General features: G+C 42.3%; 1 protein-coding gene across 4 annotated transcripts in view; it reads left to right on the plus strand.

Moving 5' to 3' along the window:
• The first annotated feature begins 6,981 nt into the window (after positions 1-6,981).
• Positions 6,982-24,123, plus strand: part of ADARB1 (adenosine deaminase RNA specific B1) — a 272,145-nt gene continuing 255,003 nt past the window's right edge. For 3 of the 4 annotated variants that reach the window (XM_067548805.1, XM_067548806.1, XM_067548809.1), the window contains exon 1: positions 6,982-7,817. The gene's annotated coding sequence lies outside the window, so the exon portion shown is untranslated. Of the gene's footprint in view, positions 7,818-11,707; positions 11,904-24,123 lie in introns of those variants that run through there. The other variant, XM_067548808.1, reaches the window with a different exon arrangement.

Below are 24,123 nucleotides of genomic sequence, written 5' to 3' on the forward strand. Positions count from 1 at the left end.
TGTCAGAGTATCCATCTAGGAACAAAGAATGTAGGCCATACTTAGAGGAAGAGGGGTACTATCCAGGGAAGGCATGACTCTGAAAAGGATTTGGAGGTTATAATGGATAATCAACTGAACACGAGCTCCCTATGTGATATTGTGGCCCAAAGGACTAATGCAATTTCTGGTGGCAGAAACAAAGTAATCTCAACTAGAAGTAGAGAGGTTATTTTACCTCTGTCTTTGGCACTAGTGCAACCACTTCAGGAATACTGTGTCCAGTTCTGAAGTCCACAGTTCAAGAAGGATGTTGATAAATTGGAGAGGGTTCAGAGAAGAGCCAGGAAACTGAATAAAAGAAAACCTGCTTTATAGTGTTAGACACAAGGAGCTCAATCTGTTTAGCTTATCAAAGAAGATTAAGGGGTGACTTGATTAGTCTATAAATACCTACATTACGTAAATATGTAATAATGGGCTCTTCAATCAAACTGAGAAAGGTATAGTATGATCCAATGGCTGGAAGCTGAAGTTAGACAAATTCAGCCTGGAAATAAAGGTGTACATTTTAAGAGTGAGGGTAATTAACCATTGGAACAATTTACCAAGGGTTTTGGCAGATTCTCCATCATTGACCATTTTTAAATCAAAATTTGACATTTTCTAAAAGATCTTTCCTAAGAATTATTTTGTGGAAGGCCTATATTATTTGGGGGAGGGGGCAAAGCGAGGGTGGAAGGAGGGGAAGAGAGAATCAGACTAGATGATCACAATGGCCTTGAAATCTCTGAATGAATCAAAATAGAAGCAGCAAAGCTGGTGAAAAGATTTGCCTCTTTCTTTTTATTTTTTTGCTTACTTTATTGATTTTTATTTGCTTATTTGTTTTTTGCCTTGGAATGTTAGCTGAGTACATAGTTTTCTGGAAACATTGTTCAACTTCAAAAATCAGTCTGTGATGAGAGGTACAGACCCTTCAGAACTCAAGAGAGGGCCCTTGCAGTCATGGCTTCCCAAATCCTGGTTTCCCTGACAACGGAAAGTGGGAAGCAAGAATGGGAAGGAGGGAGGACAGCTTCTCCCAATTTCCAAAAGCACGAGCTCCAAAGAGGGGAGCTGCTGCTGCTGCATGGAGAAAACAGCTCTCCATGCCTAGATATATGTACGTCTCCTTTTTCTGGGTCGGTGACACTTGCATCATGGAGGAGAAAATGGTGTCACCAAAGCAGTATGGTTCTAGGATAGAAGCCCCTTGTGCTGTCCCCACTTTGGGAGTCCCAAGAAAGATGTAGTGGGATTTGGGAGGGATGGAACTCCTCTCATCCCTCAGGGAGATAAGATCTCTAAGGCGATGACCCATGCTCGTTCCCAGCCTGTCTCTTCCTCATGCCTGGGAAATGCACTCCATGGCAGTGTCTCTCTTTGTGGGCTTATCTGTAGGGTGAGGAAGGGTGGAGACTGTACTATAAAAAAGCTCTGTAATAGTAAGCAGTAGTGAGCAGAGACTAACCACTACCATGGGACAAGAGTATAACCTTTGGTAACCCTCAACCAGATTGAGGCTAGGTTGTAAAATTTCAGTTTCTTGCCAGCACTCCTAGGTGGCCCAGTTATCATGGTGTCTGAAGCAAACTGAGTCTTACATAAACATAGAGAAAAGGGAGGCCCCTGAATCCCTCAGTTTGAAGGGGGACCTGGCAGGAAGCACGCGGAGAAGGCAGCAGCATCTTCCATGTTCCCCTGAAAGCAGGTGACATTGCAGAGAAGCTAGAGTGTGTGAAATCCTTCAACCTACTGCTGCAGGCCCTGGGGCACTGGAGAGCCACAGTCCAGTGCTGTGGGAACATGAAGGGGACACCCTGATAGATAAAGAAATTCAGTAATTCTAAAAATACTATATGATCAACACAAGAATGCCAGTTGGGAAAGGTGCAAAACTTGCCACCAGATGAGACAATTGAGCATCATGTTACAGACCTACATGACAACACTAAATCATGTGAATCTGAACAGGACATAACTGGACCAATTAGAGATAGAATTACTTGATATAACCAAGTCAAAGCAATCACATGATGCTGTGGGGTGCAGTGTCATGAATTCAAATAAAGCAACCATTTTACAAGCATAGGTCACTCTCGGCACATATCGCAAAAATTACAAAAACAAAAGACATTCATGAACGTATGGATGAAGGACAAAGCTACTCTGATGATGATGCAGACAGAGCTCTTGGCTTAGTCTTTTAATAAATATACAAAGCAAATGTCCACAACATGATAATAGAAATAAATGAACAAAAAGTGAATCTCAAAATAGATACTTAATTTGACTGCACTATAATCACAAGAGCATGCAAAAGGGTTAGTTACTCACCATAACAGCCACTCTTGATCTGGTCTTAACCAAACATTGCTCCTTTGCTGATCTCTTTAACCAGTGCCCCCCCCGCTTGCCAAATAGCTCTACTCCTCCCTCACTGAATCCCACACCTGCAGCCACCTTTTTGCCATCTTTGACTCCCTCCTTAAATCCTTACTCCAACCCTCTCATTCCTCTTTACATGGAATCTTGCTAACCTCTTCACAGAAGTTGACTTAATCCAGCATGACTTCCCATTCCCTGCTACCCACAACATGCACACCTCCTTGCCTGTCACTGAGACTTTCTGCCTGGTCTCCTCTTCCCATATTCCCCTTCCAGAACCAGGGAGATAAACTAGGATTCCTGACCTTCAGTATTCTCTGACTGACTAATAGTTGTGTGACCCACTGGGCTAAGTCCCTCTTTAGTGGCTGCTTGATATAAAGAATAACAACTACTCATGTCGCTCAAGAGGTCTGTGCTGGATAGCTGAAGAACCAGCGTTCAGCCCGTGTTGATGAGCCTTTGGGAGGAGATCCTTGTGGCTGCATGAAATAGAATTTGTTTTTCCAGTTGTTAGTTTGTTTTTTTTAAACTGGTTTATTTAATTCACACAGTGAAAAAACATCCCTTAAAGCAAGTTTTATTGTTAAAAACCTTTATAAATTATCAATTATGGTGACATGCAACAAAATACAGGTGTTCCATGTTTTAATTATGTCATACATTTTGATTGTGGGTGTCACATACTGACAGATTTGAAGGTTGAGAGGTAGAGTGTGGTACAGGACAGTGTTTTTAGGTGGGGATGCTGCTGCTTACTTGTACATGATAGAACAGAAGCCACAGGAGAGGTTTAGGGAAGGAACAATACACCCTGATCCTCAAAGGTATTTAGGTGCTTGATTGTCACTGATTTCAATGAAAGACTTTGAGAATCTGGGCCATGGAGATCAACATCTGAGGGGTGCTGGGCCAGGGGAACATGTGGAGGGATTGAAACTGGAAAGTAGATGAGTTTACTGCAAAGTTGGTGACTGGTGTAACAGAAAAAACGGGAAAGGGTAGAGAAAGAGGTGGACATGAAGGCTGAAAAGGGATGAAAATGGAGGGATCTTGTCAAACCTCTTGGGGAAAAAAAATCCCAATGAAGTCCCAGCTGGAGAGACAGCAGGATCAAACTAGAGGAGCTGGCTTGATGAGGTAGTAAAGGGTGGTAAATAGGAGATGTGAATTGTAGGCATAGGACTCAGGGCAAGAAGCTGTAGTGTTTTTTTGCAAGAAAGAGTTGAAGGGGAACAGAAATGTATGATGTGACCAGAGTTTGGGGTCAGGAATAATACTGCAGTGAGAAAGGAGGTCAGAGAAATAAAGGGTTGCTTGGGGGTGAAGTTGAGGGATTTGACTACAGAATCAATGAAAGGGGAAGGAAAGGAGGGTGCTTAAAGCTGAAAGAAATTGGGGATGGTAGTGAACTGGAGGTCATGGAAAGGCCAGGTGAAAGGTGAAAATGCAGAGGTTGGCAGACTGTTGGTATTGTTACAGGAAGTGAGATGGTGATTGGAAACTAGTTAGTAAGAGGTTTGAGAAGGAGTAGAGCTTGGTGAAAATAAGGTCTAGAAAATGGCCTCTTTGGTACATGGGAGAGTTGATTGTCAAACAAGAAGGTGAAAGCAAGGAAATGGAAGGCTAAAAGGTTGGACAGGATGTCAACTCACAAGGTGAAGTCACCAAGATAGATTTTGAAGAGAGGAAGAGCCTGGTGTCAACATCAGAAAGGAAGGAGTCAGACAGATCAACAAACTTAGTATTGTCCAAAAGCTGCATTAGCAAGCAGTTGCATATACAGTGGCATCAAAATGGCAATTTTGTATTCATTGCTTAAATCAGAATTAATTTTCATAAGTGGATCATCCTAAAAAAGAAATTTTAATTTTACATTTTCTTGAGGTTTCATCAGAATCAGTTTTAGAAGGAAGATGTATGAGAATCCCTTTACAAATGTTGCAACAAGGATAAGGAGTATGATGGAAAACAAAGTCTGATTATAACTGCTTAACACTGTTTGCGGTGTTGTTGTAGCTGTGTTGGTCCAAAATATTAGAGAGAGACAAAGTGAGGGAGGTAATATTTTTTTATTGGACCAACTTCTGTTGGTGAAAGGGACAAGTTTTTGAGGTCACAGAGAGCTCTACTTCAGGACTGGGAAAGGGTCTCAGAGTGTGACAGCTAAACACAAGATGGAACAGAGAAAGAGCTAACACATGTTGCAAGAGACCATTCAAGGTGAAGTGGACAGTTAATAACACTACAGTCACAGGACAAAGGAGGATTAGTAGGTTACAGATTGTTGCAATGAGCCATAAATCCAGTGGTTTTTATTAACTCCATGATTTTGGTGTCTAGCAGAATTATGTTTCAATGAACTCTGTTTTACTGGAAAATTCAAGATAAGATCTAATATTAACTACTTCAAGGTAAATGCAATCAGTTTTGCAATTCTGAAGTTAAAAACTGGTGAAAACAAGCCCGGTCTACACTGTCTTTGTACTCATTTTTAGTTAGAGGTGTGATTTTTTTTTTTTTACCCCAAGAGTTATACCTGTACAGTCCCTAGTATAGATGCACTTATACCTGTATAGTTTATTTCCCTTCCCATATGGGAAGAGCTATACCATATAATACTCCTTTATCTCTGTATAATTGCATCCATGCTAGGGGACTGCATCTTTAATTATTGTTAAAGGATACAACTTCTGTGTAGATCAGCCCTGAGAGAGTGAAATCCTTCCCATGCGTGAAGGGCCAGGGATGTTAGCAGTCTATAATACATTCGTGTGAGAGCATGAAAGGGACTGAAAAACTACAAGACAACGCCTTCAGAAATCTCAAGAATATGATGATTCATGCAAGAATGTCAATTGGAAAAGGCTCATTTTCTTTACAAGAAACTAGTTGCTAGATGAGACCACTGAACATTATGCTGTAGACTGACATAATAAAGCTAAGGCCAAGTCTACACTAGAAATTTTTGCTGGCATAGCAGTATTGGTTAGGGGTATGATGTGCCAGCAAGAGCCTGTAGTGTGGGTGCAGTTATACCAGCAAAACTGCATCCACAGTGGTAGTGTACAGTGTACTGGTATGGGTATTGCTGGCACATTATACCAGTATAGCGATTCTGGCAAAGTGCTCATAGTGTAGACGTGGCCTCAACCATGTGGATCTGAAGTTAACTGGTGCAACTACCTAGAGCGTCAATTATTTATGGTATAACAGAACAAGGTCTAAGCAAAGTTATTGTAAGTAAGGGTCTTGATCTTGGAAGAACAATGGCTAAAATACTTGCTGATGAAAATACCACACCCCATATTTAATACACATCAAGATTTAGGCCTCTCCCTATTTCAGGGAACAGTTTCTTCCAGCTACTACCAGGAAAGTTGGCTGGATACTTTTCTTTAACTCAGATGGTGCAGGATGAGGGGTTCACTCCCCTCAGGGGACAAACAACTTAATTAGTTTTAAGAGAAAGTGGGACAAAATTTATGGTTGCTTGCAATGGCAGGATGCATGGCTTAGCAGGCCTACCACACCCTTCCAGTTTGTGTTATGTTCTTGAAGCATGAGCCTTTAGGACTTCTCCTGGCCACCTGCGGGGCTCAGGAAAAGGATTCTGCATGTATTTTGTTTTTGTCTCCTTCCTCTGAAGGCTACAGCTGGAACATTGGATTGGGAGGACCAGGGCTCTGAGGTGGCACTAAACATTTTCTCAGGTGTTTGGCTGGCTAGTTCTTCTTAGCTTGCTCAGGGCTAACTAATCACCAAAGGTGGGGTCATAAAGGAATTTTCCTCCAGGTCAATTGCTAGTGACTCCTTGGGTTTTCAATTTCCTCTGCTGTATGGGTCACTTGCCAGGACTGGCTGGGTGTATCTCACTTAATCATTTCCCTACCAGTGCATGGGCCTTGGTGCATCTTGGTCCCACCCAGGTCTGGGCTACACGGACACCGGCGGTCAACGGGAGATATGCAAGCTACATACATCTCTTGTTGACTTACTTACATTGCCGTACCATGGCGTCTCCACTGTGCTGCATCCACGGGACATGCACACTGGTCGATGCAGCTTTACTCTTTCTGTGGGGGGGTGGGGAGTGGGATGGATTAATGGCGTTGACTGTAGAGTCCTTCCAGGATTGACTGAGCTGGTCTCCACAGCCGGCTCAACCTATCCTGCTGCATCAATCTGTGCAGCCCCAGCAGTGTAGACATATCCCGTCTAACCCTGCGGCACATACTTTAGCCTCCTGTGACTGGTTATACTTCACTCTAATTTCAGTGTCTCATGCAGGTGCTGGGTGGCATCTGTGGCCTGCCCTATGGCATACAGAGGCTCAGATGCAGACCAGAGGACCTTATGGCCCCTTCTAGCTGTAAACGCTGGGACTATTTGTAGGACTAGTGATAAAAATGGTTATTCCCAATGAGAGTTTTAGCAAATAGTGCAGAAACTGAAGCACGTTTGTTCAAAAGAGACGACCACAGCAATCCCAGGGGTAAGTGACCGAGAGGCTAGTTAGTTGGCAGCGAGCGGAGGCACGCAGAGGCCATAGCTGCACTCACACGTGCAACACAGCGCTATTTAAACGATGGCTTGAAGCGGTGTCTGACGGCTCAGGGCAGGCGAAGCCAACACAAGCGCACTCCGGGCCTAGGCAGTCAGTCGCAGCGCTGCAGAGCCAAGTCGCTTAGAATCCGCGAACAAACACGTAGCTGGACAGAATGAGCAGCGAGCCAGGCCCCAGCTGATCCCACGCGCGCTCTCCCGAGGATGCAGCGTTCCTCCTGCAGCGGGACAGTGCCAGGCTCTTTCTCCCGGCGGGCCGCCCCCAGGGACCCGAACCTAGCCCACAAGGGGACTGAGGCAGGCGGGGCTGGGTTGCAGGGACAGCTAGTAGCTGCGCTGGCCCCGGCGAGAATTGCGCGACTCCGAGCGTCCCCTGCACCTGCCGCCTGCTCCGACAGCTTTAAGCTCGCACTGGCGCGCGCTCTGCAGGCCTTCACAGCCGGGAGGAGGAGTGTGCGCGGCTCCGAGCGCCCCACCAATCAGCGGCCGGGTTCGTTCCTGGGACTCCTCCCTGCTGGCCGCGCGGCGGCCTTGCTGTCTTCGGCACGCGCGCCAGCGCCATCCCCGCCCCGGCCTCCTGCGGACCAATTAGCGGCTCGGAGCGCAGCGCGGAGAGTGAGCCTGGCGCGAGAGGCTCATGAACGTCCGGGCCTGCGCCGCGCGTTGGCGGGCTCGCGCCTGTGGGGCCGTGGAGTAGCGCGCGTGCGCGCGGGGCCGGCTGGCCCCTGAGCCGAGCAGCGCTGTAGCTGTCGCCTGCGTTCAGTGGTAGCTGAGGGGAGCGCGAGGCCGCCGACGCCCGCCGGTCAGTGGAGAAGTGGAGGGAGCCGTAGGAGCGCGGCCAGGTGAGGGCGGCCCGGGCGGGGCTCGCTGCTGCTCCCCTGGAATCTCTGCGCCGGCGGCCCCTGAGCCCCCAACGGGAGGGACCGCCCCGCCCCGCCCCGCCGGGACCTGTCCAGGTCCTGACGCTCCGTGCCCGGGCTGCGGTAGCGGCCGCCCGCCAGCCACCGTCCCTCGGGCGCTGTGGGGATGGAGGCTGGGGGAGAGCTCGGGGCTGCGGGCTCCCGGAGAGGGAGGGGGACGGGACTGGGGCTGTAGCGGGCGGGCTCCTTGGTGGGCCTGTGCGGTGCCGCCGGTCCTGCTCTCGCGGCGCTGCGGGGCCGCCGCCGTAGCTTGGCTGGGGCAGCGGCGGGCCGGGGTCGTGGCGCGGGGACCGGCGCGGCTGCAGGTGCGGGGCGCTGCCGTTGGGGCTGGCCTTGGTGTAGGGCGGCGTTGTCTTTCGCTTGCAGCTAGCGTGTGGCGGGAGCCCCGCACCGGGTCCTTGCTGTCCTGCCGGGGGGAGTCTGGTCTGTCGTTAGGACCCCCGCCGTTTGCCCGCATGGTGTAGCGGCTTGCGGCAGATGCTGGCCGCTTACCCGTTGTTTGGGGAGTGGGACCAGCTGGAAGCGACTGTCTGAATTCAAAGTGGCTGAGGAAGCGCCTGCATCACTGGAAGATTTGGGGAGGGAGGCTGCGAATGGCTCAATATATTTATAGAGCAAGTTTGGTGCTTGCTGGGATATCTTTTTGGGGTGATGGTGTCTGGTTTACCTGTCTCTTTCTGTAGGTAGTTCAAACAAGATTGATGGCCTTAGGCCTAAAGGTAACTGATTATTTTCAATCAATATGTGAGAGAGAACTGTTTGATGGGGAGGATGCTAGCAAGCATTACTGTGACTGTAGGCAGATGCATTGAAGACTGTTAATAGTGTCTATTTCCATCTACCTAAAGTTCCTTTCATCTGTTTTTGTGTTATGTTAGTTAAATTAGACTTGTATTTTGTTCTGGCAATTTTTATAATAGGTAATTGCCTTTAAAATCCGCTCTATAAGTATACTCACTTCTCTTCACTAAACGTATTGATAGCTAAAGCTACAGTTTGGATTTGGTTTCTTGATACTTAGGCTCTTAACTGCATTTTACTTAACATGCAAACATACCAATGGTTCCGTTTTGGGATTAGAAAATAGTAATGGTCATATTTAACACACTGATTCAAATATGAAGAATCAAAATGAGCATTCCATGTTCATTAAAATTACCTTTTTAAAATTTATCTTTTAAAAAAGTTGATGAAACACTATAAAAAAATGGATTGTCTAATCTTTAAATGTAGTTAATTGATGTATGAGTACAGTATTTTCATGCTTAATCTTCCACAGTGTCATGATCTTAGTGAGTGGGTAAAGTGGGGGGCTTCCACTTTCAATCATATGTTTTTAGCAGTGCGCTCTTGCATTGCATAACTGTAGATTTATTAGTGCATAAGCACTAATTGTTCAGAGTGGTATTACACTAACAAACTCAAGTTCAAGAATAACTAATAGAATTGAGGGGTCCTGGCTATAAAGAGCAACAATTAGAAATGGAATGGCGGGGGAGGGAGAGGGCTGGCTAAAGAAGATGAAGGCACAGACACCCATCTCAACCAGCAGACAATAGTGATGTGAAGAGAAGCATGTTGCCATGTAGAGTAGTGGTGGGGGGCATGTGGTTTAATTAGTTACATCTTCTTGGAAGTCCCTGTTTTCAGTTCTGTATGTTATGGAATTTGAAATGTGATTAAGATATGTGAGCATTTGGCTAAATGAAATAAATTCCTTAAATTACTTGTAATTTCAGAATTTCATTGGAGTATAGAATGTTTCTCCTGGAGTGGTCCAAAAGGGGTGAGAGCATCACAAAATTTTAGTTAATAACAAGTATACATTGCCCTGGTGACTATGATAGTTGTACCTAGACTGTCAAAGAACCCTTAATGTCTATCTTTCCAGTTCTGTAGTAAACTAATCTTAAAATTATAAAATAATGTAGTGCTACAAATTCAAGGTTTACTATATAGTTTGGATGTCAGCCAATATAATAAACTATATTTCTAAAATCTTTGGAGAAAATTAAAAAAAAACTCAACAAAGTACAATGGTGGCACTTGGAATGTGTGGCAAAAACATCAGTTTTACATTCCATTCTATATATTTAGGATTTTTGCATTATTGTATTCCTTCTGATTTAGTGCTTTCAATGTAAATAAACAAGGAAAAGAAAGTCTTTTATTGTAAGTCCACTCTATCCTGTTTTTATTACTGTTAAGTATGTTTTTTGGGAATTTACTGACACACTGAGTGCTCTGAATCTGTGATGCCTCAGGATAACTGAAGTGTGCCACCAGCAGGCTGCTTCATGTTGACTCCCAGCTGCATAGACTTGCTTTATAGATTACAAATGCTAGTTCACAAACTTCAAGGACACTTCTTACTAAAACAACAACAACAAAAAAACACCAGAATCTATTCTGACTAGTGTCAGCTTATTAATTTTTTTATTTGAATTCTGAAATATTGTGGTTAAAGAAATGAATTATGCTGGTATATTAACATGTTATGATGCTTTCAAAATGCTCAGTTGTGAAAGCAGTTTGCAGTGAGGTGTATTTGTAGTCCTATCTAATATACAGCGTATTATTCCGAATTATTAATTACTTAATGTAAATTGCTCTTTTTGAAACCCTTACAGAAAAATTACGTTCTTGGTACGAGCACATTTTCAAACTGAATATAGTGGTTTTGAAAAGTTTAGGTTGTAAATTTCTTGGTGGGGAGAGAGTGAAATGTAGGGAACTGGCTGTAACACTTAACAAATACCAGTTGCTAGACCATAAAGTGTTCTGTTTCTTTGCAGAATAAGTATGGCAGATGCAAAACAAGCTTCCACATTCTGTCCCACATACTTTGTAATTCTGTTATAGAGATTTCTAGGAACACTTATGGTGCCGAGTGCAATGTCTTGGACATTCGTTGATTGCCCTCTTAGACATCAGCAAGGGTCCCGACACAAATTGTTTAATAAATATGAATCTGGGTGGGTAAAAAAAGATTACTTTCTTCCCATGTATAGTCTTAAATTGCTAAAGAACTAGCAATGCGCAAATAAAAACCTGCTTTAACTTAAAAACCAAAATAAAAAACATTGTAAATTAAAAATGTGGGAGGTAAAGTGGCTTTGTACTTCAGTTTCTAGAATTTCATATTTTACATGGAGGTATTTTTCACAAGAAGTATCACGTTTAAAATGTTCATGTGTTCTGGAAAAGAAAAGTCCAGGACCTTATTAACAGTTATTGTGAGAACAATTGCAAAATGGATAAAAAAATAACCCATGCTGTATTTTCAATCAGCATCACCTTCCAATATATCAGACTTCCACAAATTGAGAAAGCTGAATTGCTTCATCCACGCTATGCTTGTCCGTCTGAGTTTGAAGTCAGTGGGCCTTGTGCTACTAGCTGCGCAGGTGCTTCTGAAAATTCCACCTTCAGGTGCCTAAATATTCTTCTTATAAACAGGCGAATATTTTCAAAAAACAGAAGTTCACAATAACTGTTGATGTATTGAAAGGCTAAAATGTTCATTGTTAGCACTAATCTACTTTTCTTTTGATGTGACACAAATTCTATGCCACTAAGAAGTTTTTAATAAAAATACAATTTTAGCCCATTATGCACCGAATACTATGCAGATGCTTAACTTTAAGCACATTGATAGTCTCACTGACTGGGACTATTCACATGAGTAAAATTACATTTTATCTTAAATATTTGCAGGATCAGGGCTTTCGTTGTAAATGTTTTATTGCTTATAGCAGCCCAAAAAATTCAAATAAGATACACTTTCAGTAGTATGCCTTTATACACTTAGTTAATTATAAATTAGTTTAAAAAAGCTTCTGCCTCACTTAAATCAATGATTTTTTTTTTCAAAGTGATTTTGTATTGCTTCTTCCTGATCATTAGATAACTCTTAACTACTGATCTCATCTGGATTTGAACCACTGACCTAGAGGTGCAAAGGTCTATTAAGAGTTGCTGATCCTTCAACCATTCACTTCAAAGAAGGTATATTTTAATAACATTTTGGAGTTAGTTGCTCTGGAACTAGCTGAGATCTATTCCCTGTCAGTTTTTCAGACTTTCTACACTACCAGAAGAGCTGTTGCTAGAAAGGTTCTGAATTGCTGGATTCATTTCTACTAATCATTTCTACCCAGCCTTCAAAATTTAATTTTTAATATTTTGGACTCCTGTTTGGAATTAACTTCTTTTGGAGAGGAGAAATTTGTGTGTTTATAGAGTAATTACTATAGAATAAAGACCACCATTTCTGCTCTTTGAGGTGGAATGGCATTTTGCTCTGTTCCAGGATTGGTTAAAACAAGCTACATTGATTTTCCTAGAATGGCTTTGCCATCTGTTTCTCGGCCTGTGTACTCATAGGTTTCATTATTTCTGGAGTATTTGGTTGGGTCTAGTTGGATTTTAAATTGGCTTCCCACTTTTTTTTTTTTTTGGCAGGCCAAGCTGTTACATTTTAATTTGGGTAAAATCTGCTTGTTAAAAGGATTTTGTATTTAAAAATTCTTTGGACTGTTGCTAAAGTAAGTTAACATAAGCAGTATACTCGTTTGTCTTTTTAGTTCTCAATTTAATTATTGTTGCAGATAAAAGCTAATTTGTTTGAGGCCCTTTACCTCTGGACCAGTGTTAGATGATAGGAAATGTTTTAAGAGTTTGAAGACAAAACTGCCATTGTGATGATATCTGATGTTGAATCAAAACTGGATTTTTGTTTTGGGGTGGCTTTCCTCACAATGTTGCTATAAATGTTTGTTGCTTAAATGTATGTAATGAGAAACAAATCATTTTCCATGGGGGCAAGGGAATAAATGTAGGTTAGCTCAAGGTCTCATATTAACACTTCATCATTTTTGCCCATATTTGAATTTCTTCTATTTCCATCTGAGTATTTCTTGATATATCAAGTTTTTATATTACATGACAAGAGCTATGCTAAAATATATCTGGGTTTCTCAACCTTCCCCCCACCCCTCCCCGCTTCCAGTCCCCAAAAGGATTGTTGTTTGTTTCCAGTTTTCTAATCCCATGGTACTTTAGCTGCATCCTACACTCTTTTGTACATGGCTGCTGCTAATTTTTGCTTATTTTATTATTTGAATATATTTTTCCAGAGATTGAGGAAGAGTGCTGGGTGGGGCCTGAGTGTGTGTGCTTGGGTGGCAGTAGAAGGGTGGTGGTTGCTTGCAGTACCTCCTCTCTTCTTGGGCATTCCTACTCCAGCCCTTTAAATTGTGGACTGATCCAGCTGAGTGCTGTAGGCAACAGGAACCTTTCATCTCAAATTTCTTAAAAACATGAAATTGGTGTGTCATTATAAGCAGTGTCAGTCATAAAGTTTGATGAAGTATTTAAAAGCAAAACTGTTGTTTGATCTGTGCTTTCCATTAGCTCTTCAGCTAGGTGCTGAATGTCCTAAATAGCAAAGATGAGACATTCCACGCATGTGATTCTAAGCTAGTCTTTTTTTTATTTTTCTGCTAGCAACTTTGAAGGATCAGTTAGCACCAGAGCCAGTGTGATGCACCTGGCATACACCATGTTGGAATATTCCCTATTATCTTTGAGGCTGCTAAAGCATAGAGATGAAGCTGGGGGGCTCTGAGAAGGGGGTAGTTGACATAGTGCTCAGGCATTTTTATCACTATCTACAGTTTCCAATACTGCTACCCCTGGTGGAGCTTTACCAGTAGAGAATTAAAGGATCCCATTTTTCCTACTGTAAACAAGGCCTAATGGTTTGAGGTAAGTATGTGGTACAGTTTTGCTTACTTGAAAACACAGTAAATTTTCCAGGCTGTTTGACCTTCTATAATCTCCCTTCTTGCTCACTCAGAAGGCTGTGGTAAATGTTAAAACATGTCATATGCCAGGCTGTAGTGTCAAGTTGGGAGCTGGCTACCCTTCTTGGGATGGTTGCAGGCCAACATTTAGGGAACAGGACATGTTTAGAATGATTAGTGATGAAATACCTTTTTAAAACGAATTGTTTAGTTTATCTAGTACTCACTTGTAGTGCTAGCTGCCTCTAAAAATATTCAGGCCTCCTGTGTAATTAATCTCTTACATAAATAGTTATGTCTTGAATGACAACTACCACTTTTGGAATGTTAAGATATGTGCTTATGCACTGTTGCAAACTTTTGTGATTTTTATGATGAATAGTATGATATGGCCTCTGCTGCAGACAGTCTTGCCATGATGAGAAGCTCTGGCCATCACACAATTTTGGGGAAGCAAAACCAGATTGAGAGAGACTTCTCCAAAAATTCCATGTAAGCCCAGAGATCATGAGTTTTAGTCTCAGCTGATGTTATGGACTGATGTTAATATTTTTGTGTACCTGTATGAGGATATGGCTCAAACTGCAGTCTTGAGGGTGTAACTATAATTTGCTCATTTCAGAGATAAGATAACTGAGAGCTTGTACAATATCACTACAGACACAGTTGGGAATAGAACCCTAGTTTCTAATATAACGGAGCAAAGTTTCATCTACTTTACCACACAGTCTTTGAGAGTAGGTGAATCTGTAACTCAAGCTAACAAAGTGTAGTACTGTCTCTTCACCAGATAAACCTTTTACGTGTTGTCTAGGACAAGAGATCAGATTCTTCAGGTCACCTGGTAGAGGCTTATGCTTTTGTATCCATAGGTCCTGGGTTCGTTCCCCAGAGATTACCCAAACAGTGACATTGCTACATTTTGTGATGTTATCCATAACTACAAATACCATAGTCTGCTTCTGGAGCAGGAGGAGAACTTGATATGGTAAAGTTAACTTTCCAAAAACAAGTCTCATTCTCAAAGATGTAACATTACCTATTATGGGGAGTGGATGCCCTAAAGCTTTGCTAATGAGCTGTAGAAGGTTTTGCCTGTGTCACCAGTTTTGAATCCTGCCTAATTCACTCAGGATGAAGTGTCCTTCTCTAATGGAATTTTGGTAGCCTGTATATGAAATGAGTTTGGGATTCCTATGGCCAGCTCCCACATAACAAACTCACTACTACACTTTGCACTAGATTCTAAGCTCTTCAGGGCAGAAACTGGCTCTTACTCTGTTTTTACAGTGCCTGGCACAACGAGGTCCGTAAGCTGGCCAGAGTACTCTAGCACGCGCTCCTACAAAGGGAGTCACAATTAAACATGGTTAAAAATATATAAAGTTTGTTTTACTTTTTTTTTTTTTTTTTTAAATTACGATTTTTTGGGGAAAAAAGACTATCTCATGATATTTTTGAGATCTGACATGATTTTGGAAGTTTTGGTATTGTCAGGTGTGTACCAGTAAGGCGAAGTACTACAACCTCATCTGTGTATGATGTCCCAAGGCATTTGGTGCCAATAGTAGTAAGCTAAGGGGGAAAAAAACTGTCAAGAATTCTTATGAGGCTTAAATGCTTAATAAGTAAATTATACTAGTGATCACACATGCAGTGGTTGTTTTAGGCAAGGCCATAAGAACTTTCTCCATAAAAACTGGAAATTTGTCTCTTGTTCTTTTGAGTATTAGTGCAGAATTGATGGCTGTTCTAGTTTAAACCAGTTCTACAAATGTCAGATACAGGACTCTAAAATTCTAGGCCAGAACCTTTATCTTGGGCACATAAAGAGATGGCTTATTATTCATAGGTGCTGAGTATCTGCTGTTTCCACAACTTCTTCTGGAGTCAGTGAGTGCGTGCTGCCCAAATATGGATTTTGGTGCTTAAGATTTGGTACCAAATATATTTTGGTTTTAGTTTATATTTGGTTGTAGAGGCCCTTATCAATGTAACTAGCATTCAAATGAAATTTCTAGCATACTGTAAAGTTTGAGAAGGATCTTTTTAAAAACTGATCACATGAGGAAGGATAAATTACTTTTTAAAACCACATGACTTTTGTATCTGCATTGAATGTGGCTATTTCTTGGCTGTTTCACACCTTTTAACAGCAAAGTATGCAATTTTTTCCTTTTGTTATTATATATTGTTTGTACTCTTTTGCATTTAAAGAATATTATATAAATGGTGCATTTGAATATTTGAAAATCAGAAACTAATTAAATTCATTTTTGAAGGTGATAAAATATAATGTGTATTTTGTTTCATGATTTTAGTTTTTCTAATCAGTAAAAGAAATTTGTGTACAGGATTGAGGTTTTTGTAGTTTTCAAGAGTCAGCTCTGAGTCTCAGACCCAATAACTGACCAGAACAAGGGGTTTTGGAGTCCAGTTTGTAGAGAAGGATCTAAAATCTACACTGTCCCATGTAATTGCTATTTTGTTTAACATTCTGGGGCAATTTTGTTAGAATGGAATCTGTGACTATGATCTTGTAAAGAACAAGCCAGACACATAGATGAATATGATTTGTGGGGTAAGAGTCAACATGGTGTTTGGTGAGGCATGATTTCCCTTTACAATCTATTAGAATTCTTTGAGGGTATTACACTGGCTGAATTAGGGGGACCATTTATCATCTTATTTAACATCAATATTTCAAAATTGCAATAATCATATGAGATATGCCATGTCAGGTACCGTTAGAAAGGTGGTTATTTGCTAAATGTGATGATATTGTTTATGTGCATGTGTCATATTTATGTTGGAAGTTAGGGTTATGTCTGATGTATTTGTATTTCAACTTGTACTGTGTTTCTGGGAGACACCCCAGACATGATGGCTGCAGCGCTAGCCTGCTTAATGGCCCATTAAGGAAACTCGCAGGTACAATGGGCCAAGGGGGAGAAGCAAGGGATACACCTGATGAGTCACCAGGATTTACTCATGTGACCCTGGACTCCATCTTATTCCTGTAAATTTCCACAAGCAGCATGGCAAAGGCAAAGGGACATAAAAGGCAGCTGCACCAGATCCATTTTTGTCTTCAGTTGTTCAGTCTTCAGTCAGTAGTCTGTCTTTAGTCTTCACCTAACTCTGAATCAACTCATCTACAACTGAACCTGTGAAACAAAGGACTGAGACCCATCCAGGTCCTGGATGTACACCAGAGGGACTATACAAGCCTGCAAACTTCACAATTCTACTGGAAACCTGATACATATGGACTTTCAAATCATTTGTATGTATCTGATTGCTTTAATCATTTAACATATCTCTTATAGCTTGTTTCTTTCCTTTTATAATACACCTTTAGTTTTAGTTACTAAAGGATTGGCTGGCAGCTTGGTATTTTGGGTAAGATCCAACCTTCTAGTGATCTGGTAATGTGGCTAACCCTTTGGGGTCAGGAGAACCTTTTTGGTAAAGGGAATAGAGTTTTAAATAACTGATCTCTTTACTGAACCTAGTGGCTGATTGGGAGCCAGAGACTGATATGCAGTAAAGGGGGCTGTGTATATTTTTGTATTTGACTTCTTGATGACCGGTGTGGGGAATCAGAAGCACTGTTTATGGCTGGTTGTGAAGTCTGACTTCAGTGTCACCCGCCAGTGCTTGGAGAATCTGCTCTCCTTTTGCAGCTTCCCCTGACCTTGGCATTTTCAGGTGGTCTACCCTAGACATGGACAGGTCACAGAAGGGATCAGTAAGAATGTGGACAAGAGTGATCCAGTGGATATAATATACTTAGATTTTCAGAAAGCCTTTGACAAGGTCCCTCACCAAAGGCTTTTAAGCAAAGTAAGCAGTCATAGGATAAGAGGGAAGGTCCTCTCCTGGATCAATAACTGGTTAAAATATCGGAAACAAAGGGTAGGAATGAATGATCAGTTTTCAGAATAGAGAGAGGTAAATAGTGGTGTCTCCCAGAGTCTGTACTGGGACCAGTACTGTTCAACATTTTTATAAATGATCTGGAAAAAGGGCTAAAAAGTGATGTGGCGCAATTTGCAGATGATCCAAAACTACTCAAGTTAGTTAAGTCCAGAGTAGACTGTGAAGAGTTACAAAGGTATCTCACAAAATTAGGTGACTGGGCAGCAAAATGGCAGATGATATTCAATATTGACAAATGCAAAGTAATGCACATTGGAAAACATAATCCAACTATACATATAAAGTGATGGGGGTCTAAGGTTAGCTGTTACCACTCAAGAAAGAGATCTTAGAGTAATTGAGTGGATGTTTTCGGAGAACTATCCACAATGTGCAGCAGCAGTCAAAAAAGCTAATAGAATGTTGGGATTCATTAGGAAAGGATAGATAATAAGACAGAAAATATCATACTGCCTCTTTATAAATCCATGGTATGCCCACACCTTGAATACTGTGTGCAGATCTGGTCACTCCATCTCCCAAAAAAAACCCAAAAACCACCAAACAAACACTGGAATTGGAATAGGGACAGAAAAGGGCAACACAAAGTATTAGGGATATGGAAAATCTTCAATATGAGGAAAGGTTAATAAGACTGGGACTTCTCAGGTTGGAAGAGAGACTAAGCGGGGAAATGATAGAGGTCTATAAATTCATGACGTATGTAGAAAGTAAATAAGGAAGTGTTATTTAGTCCTCATAACACAAAAACTAGGGGTCAGCAAATTAAATTAATAGGCAGCAGGTTTAAAACAAACAAAAGGAAGCATTTCTTCACACAATGCACAGTCAACCATGTGAAACTTCTTGCCAAAGGATGTTGTGAAGGCCAAGACTATAACAGGGTTCAAAAAAGAACTAGATAAGTTCATAAAATCATAGAAGATTAGGGTTGGAAGGGATCTCCGGCGGTCATCTAGTCCAACTCCCTGCTCAAAGCAGGAGAAACCCCATCTAAATCATCCCAGCCAGGACTTTGTCAAGCCCCACCTTAAAAACCTCTAAGGATGGAGATTCCATTATCTTTCTAGGTAACCCATTCCAGTGCTTCACCACCCTCCTAGTGAAAAAGTTTTTCCTAATATCCAACCTAGATCTCCCCCACTGCAACTTGAGACCATTGCTTCTTGTTCCATCATCTACCACCCGTGAAAACAGCCTAGCTCCATCCTCCATGTCACCCCCTTCCAGGTAGTTAAAGGCTGCTATCAAATCCTCTCATTCTTCTCTTCTGCAGACTAAATAACCCCAGTTCTCTCAGCCTCGACTCATAAGTCATGTACTCCAGCCCCCTAATCACTTTTGTTGCCCTCTGTGGACTCTGTACAATTTGTCCACTTATTTTCTGTAGTGGGGGGGCCCAAAACTGGAGATAATACTCCACATGTGGCCTCACCAGTGCTGAATAGAGGGGAATAATCACCTCCCTCAATCTGCTGGCAATGCTCCTACTAATGCAGCCCAATATGCCATTAGCCTTCTTGGCAATAAAGGTACATTGCTGACTCATATCCAGCTTCTTGTCCACTGTAACCCCAGGTCCTTTTCTGCCGAACCGTTGCCTAGCCCCAAGTCTGTAGCAGTGCATGGGATTCTTCCATTCTAATCCTGTCCTTGTTGAACCTCATCAGATTTCTTTTGGCCTAATCTTCTAATTTGTCTAGGTCACTCTGCTTAGTGTCCCCCTAGCTTAGTGTCATCTGCAAACTTGCTGAGAATGCAATCCATCCCATCCTCCAGATCATTAATAAAAATGTTGAACAAAACTGGCCCCAGCACCGACTTCTGGAGCAGTCAGTTGGATACCAGCTGCCAACTAGACATCGAGCTGTTGATCACTACCCATTGAGGCCAATAATCTGACCAGCTTTCTATCCACTTTATAGTCCATTCATCCAACCCATACGTCTGTAATTTGCTGATAAGAATATTGTGGATACCATATCAAAAGCTTTGCTAAAATCAAGGTATATCATATCCACCGCTTTCCCCACATCCACAGAGTCTGTGATCTCATCATAGAAGGCAATCAGATTGATCAGACATGAATTTCCCTTGGTAAATCCATGCTGAGTGTTTCTGATCACCTTCATCTCTTCCAAGTGTCTCAAAATAGATTCCTGGAGGACCTGCTCCATTATTTTTCTGGGCACTGAGGTGGGGTTGACTGGTTTGTAGTTCCCCAAATCCTCCTCCTTCCCTTTTTTGAAGATGGGCACTATATTTGGCTTTTTCTAATCATCCAGGACCTCCCCCAATAACCACGAGTTTCAAAGATAATGGCCAATGGTTCTGCAATCACATCAGCCAGCTCCCTCAGCACCCTCGGATGCACTGCATCCGGAGTCATGGACTTGTGCATGACTAGCCTTTCTAAATCGTCCTCAAGTTCATGGAGGATAGGTCCATCAATGGCTGTTAGCCAGAGTAGGCAGGGATTATTATTGTTTGCCAGAGACTGGGAATAGGTGAAGGGATGGTTCACTTGATTACCTGTTCTATTCATTCCCTCTGAAGCATCTGGCATTGGTCACTATTGGAAGATAGTATACTGGCTAGATTAACCTTTGGTCTGACCCATTATGGATGTTCTTATGTAAATACCTGAGTGAGTCATGATGTGTGGTGCCAGATATGTTTACAATAGAATCACAAGCATTTGAGAAGGGTGGAGAGCTCTTTCCAGCCTTTTTTAAAGACAACCTATGGAGACTTGTGTAGGATGCTAGCCTGAAATGCAGAAAAATTCAGAGTGGGGGGAGCTGTCAGAATTGTGACGGAATCTACTTCTGTGCTGAGTCAGTGGTTGCTTGTGAGAAATTAATGGTCTGGTCCCATCCCAGAATGGGCAGGGCTGTGACATGCCACTTCTATTCTAGGGAGTGTGGGGGTGGTGAACCAGGGGATGTGTCCAGTGGCGTACTGAGGGGGAGGCCAAGCCCCTGGGCGCCAGCCTGTGGGGGGCTCCAAGCAGGCCCTTCACAATGTGCAGGGGACGCAGGAGGCTCTGGCGCAGAGTCTCTTATGCCCCCTGTGCGTTGTGAAGGGCCAGGCCGGCGCCCCCCCCCCAAGCTGGGGGGGTGAGGCTGCCCCGTCTAAGCTGGAGCCGGGCTGCAGGGCTAGAGTGGCAGGTAAGTGGAGGTGGCAGGGCTCCTGTACCGCGCCCCCCTCTCCCCCGCCATGCACATCATGAAGGGCCAGCCTGGCATACCCCCTGGCTGAGGGGTGAGGCTGTCCTATCTGAGCCGGTGCCATGCTGTGGGACTGGAGCGAGTGAGGCGGGCGATGCATAAATGCAGGGACGGTGGGTGGCAGAGCCAAGCCTCCGTTTGTGCCCCCCTCTACCCAGCCTCACGCCCCCATCCCCATAGGTACAGACCCCCCATCCCCGGGGCAGCTGGGGGGTGGCGCTGAGATGCCTCCTGGTCTGCGTGGGGGGAAGGGCATGCACGAGGTCTAGGGGGGTGCACGAATGTAGGCTTGGCGCCGAAGACCCATGGTACACCACTGGGTGTCTCTTATGGTTGGCCATCTCAGCGATGGCTGGCCTGAGGCAGACATTGAGGCCTAGTTTGCTCTGTGCTCAGCTGTGGCTGAGGCTGTAGCTGCTTCCTGTCTGGCCATCAGTGAAAGGGGTTGGTGACAGAAATTGTGTAAGGTAATCTGTTGTCCCCCCTTCTCATTGGCCTACGATGACATATTTGTCCTGGCTGCTAGAGGGGCAGCTGGGCCGAATTAGAATTAGTGACATTGGGATCTGGCACATGGCGTTGCAACTGCACTCAAATTTGGCCCGCCAACCCCTCTGTCATGATGGAGGGATGGCTGGGCCAAATATACCGCTCTTGACAGCTGTATTGCAGAACACTGATCTGGAAGAGAACCTAGTAGAATCAGAGATGTGATGGTAGAGAAAGCCAGGAGCTGTGACTTGATGGATATTTTGTTTTTTAATACTTTTCCAGCCTCTTGTGAAACTTTACTCCCTTAGAACAGCGGTTCCCAACCTGTGGTCTGCAGACCCCTGGTGGTCCATGAGGCTACTACAGGTGGTCTGCGGAAAAGAAAAATAACATCCTCACCATAGAAATGTACAATCTCAAATAAAAAATAATTTCATATAAGGTGTTTACATTCCAAATTACTACTGAGTGCATATTATTTCTTTGTTACATTAGATTTCTGTAAAAAGTGGAGTATAAAAAACAACTAATAGCATGTGGTAGTCCGCAAAATGTTTGGAGGTTGAAAAGGGGTCCGTACACTTGAAAAGGTTGGAAACCGTTGACTTAGAAGAAACAGGGAGAGAGTGAGAGATATTGCTCTGAGCAGAGATACTAAGTATAAAAAGCTGCTATAAGATGATGAATGAAGATTTGAATTTCCACTTTAGAGAACTTTATGATCTGGTCTCCAAAAATTCCTTCAGAGATCCTCTGCTGAGAGAGGCTTGGCAAAAAAGTTGAATGCGTTTTGGGGATTCACAAGCATGTCATTTTTTTTTCCTGTTGAACCAAATATGGTTTTAAGGAGATTATGTTTATACCTTTCTTCCTTTCTGATGTGAAGTAAAAAGGATTTTTTTTAAAGAATTAGGCAGCACAAATAATACTGAAGGAGTTTATTCACGGCACCGGGAAGACTGGTGAACAGCTTTGAATTTATGTTGTTACAGGAGGCACTTATATACGGTTTTTATTACTTAAACTATTTGTTTATATATTTTTTTATTTATTAACTTACAAATACAGACCTTGTTTTACCCAAAAAGAACAGGAGTGATAATAACAGATACAGAACATATGTGCAGAGATGCTCTAATTACATCAAAGGATCTTTGACTACACTTGGGAGGTGGGAGAAATGGGTGGAGAAGAAGAATCCTTACAGATAGGAGCGTATATGCTAGAAGGGGTGTAAAGAATGTGCTGCTCTCATTGTGAGGGAGAATCACTGAGTGGACATCTGGCCTTCTGAGTTATTAGGTATTTACATTTGCCATTGTCCTTGGGGCTCTGGTGTGCCTGCCTGTTAGCTACGTGGGTTTCGGCCTAGCTGAAAGCTGCCTCAGGCCTAACGGTTTGGTTGGAGAGCTGAACTTGAATGCGACGTTTACTGAAGGTGGTGTGAATGGTGGCAGATGCCGATGCAGCAGCAAGGACCACTTTGAATAGTAGCTTTTTGGCCAGTTGGACTGGTGTATTGTTTAGGTACAGGTTGTTATACCATTAGGAAGCCGTTGTTATTTTGGTGACCACATGGCCGGGTAGATGGATGTTTAAGGTAAATGAATTGGTGATCTGAAGGCACATAGAGGAGTTCGCCGGGCATAACAGAAGAATATACAAGAAGAAAATTAGAAGAAAAGAGGAATTTGGAGGAAGCAGAGAAGGCACTATTAGTTAAGTGGAAACATTTGCAAGGTGGGCAAGAGTGGGGGAAGAGGGAACCCCAGGCATACGTTTAGCATATTTTTAATACATTTTTGATTTTTTTTTTTTTTTAAAAGAGCTTTTTTTTTTTTTGTATTTTAGGTAACATAATTTGTTTTAGATTAGAGGTTTGGGTAGCTGCCACCATAGGCTCTTCGAGGTGGATCCCAGGGTCATCAGGGTGGGCAGTCTTTTTGGCCCTTTGGGTTATACAAATTTTTACTTTCTTGAACATTGAGGATGGCACCTTTTTTGTTACTTTTTGGTTTTTTAACATTTACTTAAAACTTGTAACTAGAAGACAAGTGTTTTTTAGAAACAACTTTTTTTTAATTTAAAACATTTACTATTATTACAAAACATTTTTATTTAACATTGAATCTTTTTGTTTTAGAACGTATGCTGATGTTACATTAAGCAATGATATTAAAACATACTTTAATAATAGCCAGTTTTGCAGAATGTTTTTTTGCAGTGTTTTACATAGAATTAATATAACAGAATTAAGCTTTGGGTCTACATTTTCCCCCTTTTTGATCCTTTCACTTAACAAGTGGAATGGGTTATTTTTAGTTGTTTTAAAGCTACGTATTATGAGTTGATTTTAGCATGAGGTTTTAGTTTAGCATACATTTTTTTTAATTAACAGCACATAATGCACATGCCAATTAAACAGACACAACTGAGAACATTGTACAATTAACAATGGATGGAGAGCAATAGACAATATGCCTTTAGTTGTAGGAGACCAACCTGTGAATATATTATACCAGTGATATGCTGTGGTGGTTTTTTTTTTTTTTTTTTTTTTTAGTTGTGGCAATTTTTAACATTTTTATTTTTTTTAAAAACAGTTTTTTTAGGAATTAACACATACACACTGTTTATTATACAAAACCTGTTACATTTTTAAATTTATTTTTTATACATGTTTTTAATGATGCATGGTTTTGAGGTGGCAGGTAGGGATAAGCATATCCATTTTTGAGGGTTTCATTTAGTGCACCA

Source organism: Emydura macquarii, unplaced genomic scaffold, assembly GCF_026122565.2.
Source record: "Emydura macquarii macquarii isolate MOO-44397 ecotype Brisbane River unplaced genomic scaffold, CSIRO-AGI_Emac_v2 contig_1253, whole genome shotgun sequence".
NCBI classification, from domain to species: domain Eukaryota; kingdom Metazoa; phylum Chordata; order Testudines; family Chelidae; genus Emydura; species Emydura macquarii.